This window comes from Vigna angularis, chromosome 4 (assembly GCF_016808095.1).
Source record: "Vigna angularis cultivar LongXiaoDou No.4 chromosome 4, ASM1680809v1, whole genome shotgun sequence".
Taxonomy (NCBI): Eukaryota; Viridiplantae; Streptophyta; class Magnoliopsida; order Fabales; family Fabaceae; genus Vigna; species Vigna angularis.
The window spans coordinates 16017527-16031238 of NC_068973.1; the positions used below are offsets into that span (position 1 = coordinate 16017527).

A 13712-nucleotide genomic window follows, 5' to 3' on the forward strand; every position below is an offset into this window, starting at 1 on the left:
ATTAAGAATAAAAATAAAAAGACAGATAAAAAATATATCACCACAAGAATAAAAAGAACAAAAAGATTTTTTATCTAACCTCATATTCTAGTTAAGAAATTACAATAAAATCAATCCTAAAGGCTTAACACTCCATAAAATGTGGAAATAACATAAAAATAGAAAAAAAAAAGAGGGTGAATAACATGAGAGTAGAGATATGACGAAATTTTAACACCCAAAGGGTTCCTAATAGGGCTGGGCACAGTTTACTTAAAAACTATAAACTATAGTTTATCTATACTCTTTTATACTTAAAAAAACTTAAACTATTTTTACTAAAACCTAGTTAATTGTTTAACAATTCAATTTAAATATACTGAACTTATTTTATTTTTAATACAATTAACTGTATTGTACTATGGTTTAGGTTTCATATTTGCGATCAAAATTTTCTCATGCCTCATTACATTCCTTTCTCAGTATCTCAAAGGCTCTATGGTTGAAGGTTCGTCACTGTGGAAGGTTCGTCGCCGTGGAAGGCTCGTCGCCGTCGAAGGCTCCTCGTCGTCGAACGCTTTGTCGCACTCTGTCGTCGCCGAACTTCGAAGGCTTTACACCAACGTCGAAGGTTCTGAGAACATTTCTCCTTTATCCCGAAGCAAAGGCATATCACTCTGCAACCCAAAGGTACAAATGTTTTCCCTTTCCCTTTCAAAAGGGATAAATAAAATTGGAAAGCGATGCACATTAGGATGAACCCAGTAGAGTAACAATTGATTTTCTTTTGGATTTTGTGGGAGTTTTAATTGTTTAAGAAGATTTGATTTTATTTGCCCTTTTGATAAGGGTAGATTCTCTAACCTACAAAGTTCTAGATTGATTAATAAAGAGAGAGGTCAATGACTTGTGTTGTGTCTTCTTATTTGTTAATTTTAGGTTTCTTTCAAAATTATGTTATGTTGTTCAAAGCTTAGACTTTTTTATGAGGAATTTGATGGAAACTAATGAAAGATTGTTGCTTTGGAAGGGTGTTATATGATCTTTTTGCATTCTGTCCATTGGGTACATTGGTTAACTTTGTTTTTAATGTTAATTCCGCGTTTAGACAGGCTTTCAGGGGTGACATTGGATAATTAGTTTGTGTTGATTGAAGCAGGATAGAGTTTAGGAAAAATCTGTGGATTTTGGGGAATCATTAAGTGGTTGTATGCTTTGGTTAGTATTTGTTGGCCTTAGATTTGATTCCAAACGCGGTAATAATGTTGCTAATGTTCATAATCATATGTAATTGTGTAAATGATGATGTGTAATTAATTGGTACAAAGATTAAAGAAAACACTAATAAGATAGTAAGGATGGGTTGGAAAAAGTCAACTAATATGAGTGCTTATTCTCATTTCTACATTAAGCATTCAATTCTTGCAGGGTAGTAAACATTAAACAGTACAAGAGATGACCATATAAAACATTCAATGGGCATACCCAACACTAACTTGAGAAGAAAGATTTAGTTATCATCAGAGAAATGAGAGGTTCATGGTTCGAATCAAAATGGATCCAGATAATTTATCAACACGGAAAAATGTTGTAATATACAGTGAAATTGGTCTGGATGTGTCACCATCATCATCACTGGATGACAGTCCCTCAAAAAGTGAGGGGATTTCTTGTGATCCTCATGAAGCTCCTTTTGAATCTCCAACCATTATCCTTCAGGTGAATTATCATTATCCTTTTGAAGCTCCTTTTGGCATTTTCATTATCCTTTATTATATTCATTATTGATCTTGATTAGTTTAATTGAATATTTTATGGTGTCTTGGAACATACTATGACCAATCTGAAGTACAAATGCATCAAAACTATTGAGGAGCTAGTTTCAAATACCATGAAGCTTCCACTTTTATCTAGTTCATATTCTTCCAGTGATGGTTGATGATGGGCCGTGTGATTTTTGAAGGAAACCCACAAAGTTATGGTGAGGGAGAAAACCTTTTCTAGTCAGAGTCAAAAGGAAGGGCTGCAGCCAACATCTACTGAGGTGAATGGTTTCCTTTACCATATCACCAAGGGTAAGAGGGTGTGCTTTGTATGCTTCATTCAGAGTATTCATTTTCGTTAAGCTCATGGAGAGATGTAGAAATAATGTACTTGAGAGAAAGTACAGGTTGTTTAATGTGGGTGATGAAAAAGGACTTCCAAGTGTAACTGTTAAAATAAGTAATTGTGGTGAACATAATGAGGGTGAGAATTCCTTTGACCTTTAGGCAGAATACTAAGTTCTGCTCTTGATGTGAACTAATATTATTTGAACTATTAAATTCTTAATATGTTGAAAGTTTTAAGTACAACTATTAAAAATGTTGAAGCATAACATTATTTGTTCATTTGAATGTGATACATGCTGATTTATATTTGATCTGTTGATTTGAATCTTTACCTTCGTTGATGGAAAGAAGATAAATAAGTCAAAAAAAGGGAAGACTTGGATCTACTGAAACCCATAGTCTTGAACTACATAGGGGAAAACACAAAAAAAGTCAAGACACAAATCAAGAAGGTATCGATTTTGATTTCGTATTTGGTTATGGTTTATAAATTCCACATTCTAATATAAATGCTTGCTTGTGAAGAACATACAATAGTTGTGTATATCTTATGGTTTTATGTGTTGTGGTTTATTTATTTTATTATCATATTGCATGTTGTTTGGTTATGAGTATTCATAGCTGCTGTCTCATTGAATGATGCCACATTTATTTTTCTTGACATAAACATTTATATGTATTGAAGGGGCTATATATGTAATCTTTAGTGAACACTATCAAAAAGTTGGCTGACACCGATATTGTCTATGGTGTTAGATCTGTGTTATCACTTTTGCTATGCTTTTAATTATTTTGTGTCTTTCATTAGCTTTGTTAATGTTCTTTATGGAGAAATTGGTTTTCTGATTTTGGAAATTTGGTGACTTTTTTTCCTGCTCTGGAGTGTGTGATTACTGGATTTTTATATTAGTGAAATTCATTTCAGAGCTGATGAATGGGATGTCAACAAATGGAAAGGGATATTGAAAGTCCTTAACAAGGGAGAAGAATGCATCATAAAACTTGAAGATAAGAGCTCGGGTAAAACCACATTGAATCTGCTTCTAATATAATGTACAATTTTTTCTTTATTTTTTAATTTTATGATGAAATATATAACTAGGTGAATTATATGCTCGGGCATTTTTAAGAGGAGAGCCGCATTCAGTAGAGTCTGTTATTGACAACAGCGAGTGGTTTTCGCAAATGGTTGATTCATGATGATTTCAAGTATAGTTTTTTAGTTCAGTTAATCTGAACTAAAAAAGAGTTCAGTTCAGTTAATCTGAACTAAAAAAGAGTTTAGTTCAGTTACTCTGAACTATTTTTTAGTTTAGTGCAATTTTTTTGAACTGGTTTGTAGTTAACTACAAACTTTTATAGTGCAGTGCAGTATAGTACATTTTGCCCACCCCTAGTTCCTAAGCTCTCATAATGTGTTTCCCTAAGGCTCTTTATATAGAAATTGGATTGAGCTTTGTTTTACGCTTTTTGTTGTTGTAATCTTCTTTATGATAATGTAATATCCTCTATTCATCTCGTAAATTAATCTAATATCATCAAGATATTATTAGAGTTTTGTGGAGATATAAACATATTTGAGAAGATATTTACTAGATTAGAAAAAATTGACAAATATTATCTTTTGGTATTTATTGATATAGTTAAATAAGGTAATTTTTTAACAAAATCAAATAAAATATCTTAAGATATAATTCTTCAAATTATCTTTCATCATAAACATTTATCAATTATCAAATCCCTTTTTATAGAAAAAAAAGAGAAAAATGCATGGTCTAGATTTTGTTGTCTGTTCCTTCTTCCTAGCTTATCTATTTTTCTTCACTTTTTCATACGTTTCTTGTCTTCTTCATGCAATGCTTGACTTGACTTCTTATGGTCTTGATTATTTGTTATTTTTGGATTTATCTTTAAGGTGTCATGAAAGTTTAACCAATTTATTTACACACCTCAATAAGCTCAACTTAGTTGTAGTTACACTAGGACACATCAAAATATCCAAAGAATATTTATGCAACTAAAAAACTATTTTTATCATATTTTTGTATCTCAAGCTCAATAAACCTAATTATCTTTTAAAATAAAAAACCAATTACGAATCAAATATTAAAGACTAAATGAGAGCATCAATATGCACTCATCACCCACTTATAACATTCTATAACTCCTTGAATGCAACACATCTCATTTCCATAGGTTCTTAAGACAAGATCGTTTAGAGACTAGACCATCTATCAACTCAAATTTTGAAGTTTAACAAAAAGCATTAAACAAACTATCGCTTGGTATGAAAAATTATTTTAATGAAATAACATCTAAAAGAAAAATATTTTATAACAACCTTTAGAGTGAATTCAAGCTTATAATAACATTTTCCAGATTGAACTGTCTGATGAAAAAAGTTTACAAACAACATCTAAACATATAAAAGAAATAGGTACAAGCTAGCATTTTATGAACAACCTATCTCTTTAATAGAACTAAAGCTTAAAGAAAGATTTATTGAAAAGAATGTTCGCTTATACATTTTTTTCTAAGAGAAAATATCATATGTTACACATATTGAAGTGACTCAGATGGTATCTTTGCATAAGTGCTTTTGATTTTGTTGAGTGAGAGTATTAAATCATACATTCACTAAAGTGACTTAAACAATATTTTTTGATTTCACTAAGTAAGAGTCTTAGATGATACACTCACTAAAGTGACTTAAATGATAACTTCACTATAGTCCTTATAATTTAACTAAGTGACAATATATTTGATTGAGTGTTTTTACTTCTTTGAGAAAGAGTATCAAATAGTATACTCACTGAAGTGACTCGGAAGATACATCCACTTAATTGTTTCAAATTTCTAAGATAAACAATACCACTCACTTAAGCGACTTGGATAATGCCTCCTACAACAAAATTAATACAACTCTAAAAATAAAACTACTTTAAATGAAAATACCTTGGACTTAACATGCAACTAAAGAACATGAAACTCACATGTAATAAAAGAACTTCAAACTCAATGTGCATTTGAAGAACTTCAATTTTACATAGTTGAAGAGCTTTAGACTTACATGCAACAAAAAAACTTCATACTTAACATGCAACTAAAGAGCTCTAGACTCACGTGTTGTTAAAGAACTTTAAAAACACATGTAGTTGAAGAGCTTTAGACTCACATGAAACAAAAGAACTTCAAACTCAACATGTAGCTTAAGAACATCATAGCCAAAATGTAGTTGAAAAGCTTTAAATTCACATGTAACTGAAGAATTTTAAACTTACATACAACAAAAGAGCTTCATACTCACATGCAACTAAAAGGTTTCAAACACACATGAAAAAATAGGAACTTCAAACTCAACAGGCAATTAAAGAACATCATACTCAACATATAGTTGAAGAAATTCAAACTCACATGCAATTAAAAAGTTTTAGAATTACATGCAACAAAAAAAAAACTTCAAATTCAACATGTAATTGAAGAATTTCATACTTACATGTACTTGAAGAGTTTTAGATTCACATACAACCCAATAACTTCAAATTTAACATACAATACAATATTATTATACTAAAATTGAATCTATTTCAAATTCATCAACTAAAATCAATTAGTTTCCCTTATTTGAAATTTTTATTCTCAGTGAACTTCCAACACAACAACAAGAATTTAGAAAGAGAAAAAAATATATAAATAGCAATGAAAGAATACAAATTATACAAATATAATCTTACATAATACATAAACAACTAGTAATTACAAGAAATATAATAAAGAAAAGAAAAACAAGACATATATATGATTAATTAAGTTATAATCTGATTTAGTTTTGAATAAGTAAAAAATTTAAACTAATCAGAAATTAATATATAACTCGGTTTGACTTAAATACCTTATAAACCAATATCAAATAAAAATTGTCTATGATGTGGATTGATTTGATAATTTTTAAATTTTTTAAAATTATTTATTTTATTTTTATATGATTTATGAAATATTTTATGTTGGTTATAACTAACAAACTAATTTAACATAATAAGAAATAAAAAACATTACAAACATCTTGTAGAAAATACATACGATGTAAAAGGAAATACATCACAACTCATTGGTCAAGTATCTATGCTAGCGTAATTAAGTTGTCTGCTACATTAAAATACCGTGGGTTTAACTATGAACTATAAAAATATAATTAATATAACTATAAGTGATTTGATTTAGTCATCATAATAGGAAGAAAAACCAAGTAAAACCTAACAAAATTGTGTTTTTTATTTTTAATTTATCCGTTTTCAATTTTTTCTGGATTAATTAAGTTATTTATTAAAATGATTTGGTACGATTTTTAAATATCATTAACTACTAGTACGGTTCGTTGTTAGTATAAACTCACATACTTTCAATTTAAATTTTGTTGAAAATAGGGTCTACATTGATGGGAATTACCAAACTACTAATTACGAATGTACTATACCGGTCTTTCATTTCTTTTAAAACTCACTTTCTTAATTTTTAATTACTAAATCTAGTGTTTTTATCATCTCTCTTTATATAAATGTCTGAAATATTTTTACTTCGAAAATTAGAGATTAATTTGGGGATTTTACAAAACAAATTAAAAGATTAGAACTTAAGCATTCAATTACATTTTTATAAAAAAAATGTAACATTTGAGATTAAGGTTTTAAAATGTCATTTTTTTTTCAATATTATTTTTTGGTGAAAGGTGGTGGCCTTTTAGTTGTCAATTTCTAAGAGTGTTTGAAATCAATTAATGAATTTTGTATATAAGAACTCTAACGAAAAAAATATGAAAATCCAAAACTTGTAGCCAAGATAAAAACGATAAGAATGACTCAATAAGTGAAATTAAAAATATGATTAAAAGTTATAATACAAATAATTACAATATAAATATAAGAAAACAAAATGAAAGATTATATATATACAATTTCTTGAATATTTTATATAAGTTTATTTCTGTGATCGACTCTACTAACTGATATGCCACCTAATATTATGCATTGAGGTTGATCGGTTGGATATGAATACGAATGTGAATTTGGTAATTAACTATGAAATTATCATGGTAAACATGATTAAAAGGTGATTAAGCTATTATTAGGCTGTTACTAAGGTAAAAGACCCACAAAGAAACCTATAAATATAGAGTGTAAGTAATACATTCAATACTTTTTCATCTATATCATTTATTGAACTCTATCTTAACCAAACATTGACTTGAATGTTGGAGTGCCTTTGGCTGGTAACCGATCAGGTAGAGTGAATTGAGCAACAAAAGAAACTAGCCAAGATACTTGAGCAAGGAACAAATCGACCAAACAGACAGAAAAAGTGTAATATGAATATCCTTGATCTTTTTGTGTGTTCCAACAACACTTTTTGAATGTAATACAATATTATTAAATTTGACAACTATGGTAAGGAGAAAATAAAAAGGTCTAACATTTAGTTTAATATAAATATTTTTCTTAATATTTGCTAAAGTTATTTAATGTATTTTTAATGTGGTTTTAGTTTAGTCTAATGTTCATATTTATTAAAAGGAGTAGATAGTCTTTTCATTAATTTGATGTTAATGCCATTTAAAAGTGGTAATGTGAGATTGTAAATGACATATGACATTGCCCTAGTGCAGTAAAGGGAAAAGGCAGCAGTTATTTTCGCTTATACGCAGTGGTTCCGCAACCGAGGCATATACAGGCGAGACAAAAAGGGTAGGCTTTTTGCCTCGGTTGTAAATCGAGACGAAAATGTGTGTGCTTTTGCCTCGGTTCAAATCCAACTGAGGCAGTAAAGAGGTGTGTGCTTTTGCCTTGGTTCAAATCCAATCGAGGCAATAAAGGTTTTTTTTTTTTAACATTCAACTATAGTAGTGCAAGCTCCAAGCAAAAAGCCTCATGTATTAACTCAGCCCTTCCAAGAAGATCAATCATGACAATGTAATGCATTATCATTTACAATAGTAGCACTTTTGTGTGTAGGGGTATCATTATCTTAAATAAAATAAACTTGTTCTCCTTTCCCCCTTCAAGCTCTTTCACTGCAAAATACAAAGATCTGAACATAAGTCAGAACAACACGCAATTAACTAAAAATAACAGCAATCATTTCAGCCTTGCAGGTGCAACCATTTCAGCCTTGCAGGTATGTAAGAATCCGAACTAAAAAAGAAAGAGAATAAGGATCGTGATTGTTCTTAAAAACTAAAAATTATTCTTCAAAGAAGAAAGGACAAAGCACAATGGAATCATCAGACCCATTTATCAAATTAGGAAAATTCACAAGAAAGATGAAGGGAAAAGAACAAAAGAAAACCCACATGAATTGCAAGTATAACAACATCAGGAGCAAGAAAAAGAGTCATGTGACTAGTGAGGTTGAAGGGTGCTGTGAGCAAACGTCCAGTTGGCACAGTGAGTTGGCCGCACCCTTATTCCCCAACTTGGAAATGACCCTACACCTCTCTCAAACGCCTCAGTGTTGAGAGTAACGTTGTCACCGACCCCACCAAATTCAGTCAAACAGAAAACCACCTGCCGCAACTTCGGCGGTTGCTGCACCAGAACACCACCCAACACCAGAAAGTCGTTGATCATGTTCCTTTGCTAGACAAAAAGCGAGGCTAGCGCCGCCACCCACAGGAACGCGAAGAGGGTCTTGTGAGAAGCGAAAGGTGGCGTTTTGGGGTTCAGGAGGAACCACCTGACAACCATCCGAGTACCGGAGGAGGAGCCCTTGCGCCCTTGTGCCTCCGCCGTGAAAGAGAAAAACCACCCAGCACCAGAAAGTCGTTGATCGTGTTCCTTTGCCAAATAAAAAGCAAGGTCAGCGCTGCCACCCACAGGAACGCGAAGAGGGTCTTGTGAGAAGCGAAAGGTGGCGTTTTGGGGTTGAGAAGGAACCACCCGAGAACCATCCGAGTACCCAAGGAGGAGCCCTTGCGCCTTCGTCGTGAAAGAGAAAACCCCCAGCAGCAGAAAGTCGTTGGTCGTGTTCCTTTGCCAAACGAAAAGGAAGGCGAGCGCCGCCACCCACAGGAACGCGAAGAGGGTCCTTTGAGAAGTGAACGGTGGCGTTTTGGAGTTGAGGAGGAACCACCCGAGAACCATCCGAGTACCTGAGAAGGAGCCCTTGTGCCCTTGCGCCTCCACCGTGAAAGAGAAAACCCTCTTTGGCGACGTGAAAGAGAAAACCCTCTTTGGCTTGTGCGAGACCCCTGGTGTTGCCCCAAAGTTGGGTCTCTTCGTGAGAAAAGAATCATCACGAAGAAGGAGAAATAAAACCTGTTTGTGATGTGGAGGAAGAAGAAACTCGTGGAGGAGGAAGAAGAAAGCCCTTTTGGCTTGAGGAGGAAGAAAAAGCACTTCGCGTGAGAAGTAAGCCATTGCGTCAGGTGCACAGTCTGAGTTTGCATATGCCTTGGTTGTTCACTTAACTGAAGCAATATAAACCTTATGCTTCGGTTCCCTTGAACCGAGTCATATAATCTCATTTTTACTAGTGCTTTATGCCTCAGTTGCCGACTTAACCGAGACTGTATACCTATCACGCTTTGGTTCCTTTTGAACCGAGGCATATAACTTCCCTAAAACTACAAAAATGTCACTGCGCTTTTATACGCTTCAGTTTCAATAAAATCAAGACGTATATAGCGCGTTAAAAACACTTTTTTTACTAGTGTTGTCCAACATACTTGATATATTCAAGGTGACACCGACCTTCACTATTACGTGTCACTTATATTGTCACATTATTATCTTCTAAACAATGTTAATATTAATTTACTAGAAAGAATCACTATTTTGAACCAATAGGTTATGAACATGCACATATAGACTAAGACACCACTTACAATCCAAAATCTTAAGACAATAGGTTTGTGGGTCATTCTACTTATATACTATTCATCTTATTCATTTAAACCCAACATGGGACTTCCAACTCACCTTGAGTTTCTAATAATCTTTCCCTCAAGTTTGAGTATCACTACATTAAAACATTAAAACACCTCTCACTCATGCACAAGTATATTAGTGTTAACCATTCCTTTGTACTGTCGTTCTATAATTGGACACACTTTCTTGAAATGAAAGACTTTCGATACAATGAATTATTAACTTTAAAGATCTTTCACCTACTTTATACTATGACACCACTTACAACCAAAAACCTTAAGATAATATATTTATAGGTTCTTCTACTTGTAAACTAGTTGTCTTACTCGTTTTTACCAATGTAGAACTTCCAACTCACCCTGAGTTGCTAACACATACAACTAAATATAAATTATACATGCATGCATCTCATCATCTTCATCGAAAAATCACCACACACATTTCATCACCTCAATTACATGCATAAATATATTGTCAATAACATTGTCACCATCAAGTATATGTAGTTTAAGCAAATTTCTTTCACTTAATCTCTCTCACCTCCATAAACTAAAAAAAAGACTTCATCGCTTTAGAGGTCTCAATAATTATATAACTCTTGATGAAATAATTGGTTTTACTTTTTACTCATTTCAACTACTCATCTAATGCTTGAGAAATACTACTTGTTGTATCACCCAACAAGTTCCATAATCACTAATTTCATTGTCTCATTTAATCAACACTTGAACGACACATTGGCATACAATTGTAGGGTTTCACACATTACAAAATCTCATGCATCACCATCATCCATCTATTCCTAAATGACCTTTTATCGTTTAAGTGTCACTCACTTAAGAGGAAAGAAAATTGTGTTAACATCTCTCTTACTTAAGACACAAACCATTGCTTGAGTTGTGTGCTCGATTAGCTTCTTTGCTAATTCTTTATTGATATCGAGCTATGCATAAAATGATAACTCATCACCTGAATAATAATTCATTACTTAAGCCATATCAACACATAAAATATTTACACAAAAAAACATGTCTAATTTATCTAATACATTGAATACAAAACACTCATTTATTCTTACAATCATATCGTAATTCACCATCAAAATTAACATGTTCAATTTATCAACCTTAAGATACAATTGTGCACAATTTATTTCAATCATAATAATTATTACATTCTTTACCGTATCTAAATAGAAACCAAAATAATTAGATGTTACAATTGACTTACTTTGAAGATAACAAAAAGATATTTAATTTTTTTTATATCTTCTAGAATTCAAACAAGTTTTTAGTATCAAGTGTCAAACTTTACACTAAAACATTTTATGTTAGAAAAAGACTTTATGCTTTCTTTGTATAAAAAGGATAAATTCAAGAGGATAAAAAAAGAATGAAAAGTGATGTTATTTGAATTGAGGTGAAAATGCTGAAAATGAGTGAAAAGTTTACATTTGATTTGATTTGTGTGATAAAATATAATTTTTTTTTCTATATTAATATATTTAAAGAATAATTTTTACAAATATGAATTTAAATTAAAATAAATTTTAAATTAAATAAAATTTATTATGAATTTTTTTGTAAATAAAAAAATATTAAAATAAACTAATTTATGAAATATTAAAATTAAATGAATCAATTTTATTTTAGATATTGTTTAGTATTTTTTATTATAATATAAAATAATATTAGTAAAATATTAAAAGTGAAATCATAACAAATTATAAATGTGTATAATTTATACTATTATGTATACTATGTAAATTTAAATATTAATGAAACCTAAGTGATTTCTTATAAAAAAAATTATCTTTTTAAATATTTTATTAATATTTAGGCTCACAATTAAAAAGCATAATTGATTATATAAGATTTTTTACAAATTTGTTCATCTTATTATGAATAGTTTTTTTTTACTTAAAAGTGATAATGTTTTTCGTACTTTTTATAAATAATTCTTGTATCTTAAGTTTAACATATAAGGAGAATGATTTTCAATTATATAGGTATTTTACACTACAACATGCAATATATATGATGAAGAAAAAACATGTATTTATCCAACATACACTACAGTTTCTAACGAAATACAAAATATTATAACAAGAAAATGAATAGTTAATGTTTCAATATATTGATAATTAAGTGATTATTTTATGTATTTAGCTAAAGAAAGAATCTATTATCAACTTTAATCCCATATTTTTCTTCAATTTAGTATGGGAGAAAATTATTAAATAAATAAGATTTGTCCTTCATAGAAAAATTCATTGAATTTTCATTACTAGCACATGCAACATTATGACATGGCCACCTGCGTGTATAAGTATTTGTCATACATAGTGAGTACGTAAGTATTAATTATGCTCAATGGGGATACAAAACTTTTTGTCTAATTTCAGGGTTTTTTATATTATCGGAATTACTTTAATTATATATACATTCTGGTTCGATTTTAATACAATAAATTAATATATGTTTAATGAAACATCATTGGTGGATAATATAATATTAAAATATATTTGAAAGGTTATTCTATGCGTGGAGCAAACGTGATCACCATAAAACAAGAACAAATGTACTAAAATCCATTTCTCTTTGCAGTCCAAGGATTCAATAATTGAGACAATGTGACCTACATTATTCAAATTATTTCACTGTTATTTTCCTCCAAAAGTGATTTTCTGTAAATTTATCCAGTTTTATTTTTAATAATATGAATAAAGGATTATCAAAATTCATAAAAAACTTCTTACATTTAAAAAAATATAGAAAGTTCTCAATATCATCATATTTCTTTTTCTTAAAGAATAACATATTGCAAATTTTAGTTTTTTCTTTCTCTCAACTACTTTATTATTTAAACTGACTATAAAATTTGAAATTATTAAAACCTTTATTTGAAAAACAAATGAATACTTAATTTATTATTGTTTTTACAAAGATGAGATCCGTGCAGGGACCCAGGGGACAAGGAAAATTTGATCTTGAGATGAGAGATAGAAATGAATAATGGAAGAGGTGGTCCAAGAGGATGGGTTTCTTTGTTTATGCCAAATAAATACTAAATGTAAAGCATATAAATATAAATTACAAAATTTATTTCTTGATTTATTTATAAATAATTAAGTTGTAATTTATTTAAGGATATGTTGTAAGGAAGATGGATTGTGTTTTATTGAAATAAAAAAGAGATCTCTATATAGAAAGAAAAAAAAAGAGTTGAAGTGTTGGATTAGGAGTGTAAGGAAAATTTGGTAGTCTGACAGAGCATTTAATTAAAGGATTTAAATATGGTGGAATTTGGTGAAGTTGTTACTTGCATTCCATACTTGGACGTCTTCAAATGTTTCCCATGGGTACACATTTTTCCATCTTCACGCCGAGATATTGGAAGAGGAGATATTAAGACGATATGTGATATGTGATATGTGATATGTGAATTAAATAAATAAAAAAAATTAAAGGAAAAGTAGTTAAGATGCGCAGTGTGTGAGTGTGGGATGCAAATGCAAATGCTGTTTGCTTGCATCCAATTCAATTCCAATCGACTCCGTCCATCTATGCATCCATCCATCAAACGCTGCCCGTTAATAGCACGACAAGGTCATTTCCCAATAAAAACAGAACAACTTTCCATCGACCGTCACGACACACGCCGTTACATGCCAATCCAATCCCCTTTCGACACCACGTTAACG

General features: G+C 30.7%; 1 long non-coding RNA gene across 1 annotated transcript; it reads left to right on the forward strand.

The window, feature by feature from the left end:
- Positions 1-574: 574 nt before the first annotated feature.
- LOC128196083 (uncharacterized) lies at positions 575-1910 on the forward strand. Its single transcript, XR_008248188.1, has 3 exons — positions 575-669; positions 1408-1698; positions 1829-1910. It is a non-coding gene; the product is annotated as an uncharacterized LOC128196083 (long non-coding RNA).
- The last annotated feature ends 11802 nt before the right edge of the window (positions 1911-13712 follow it).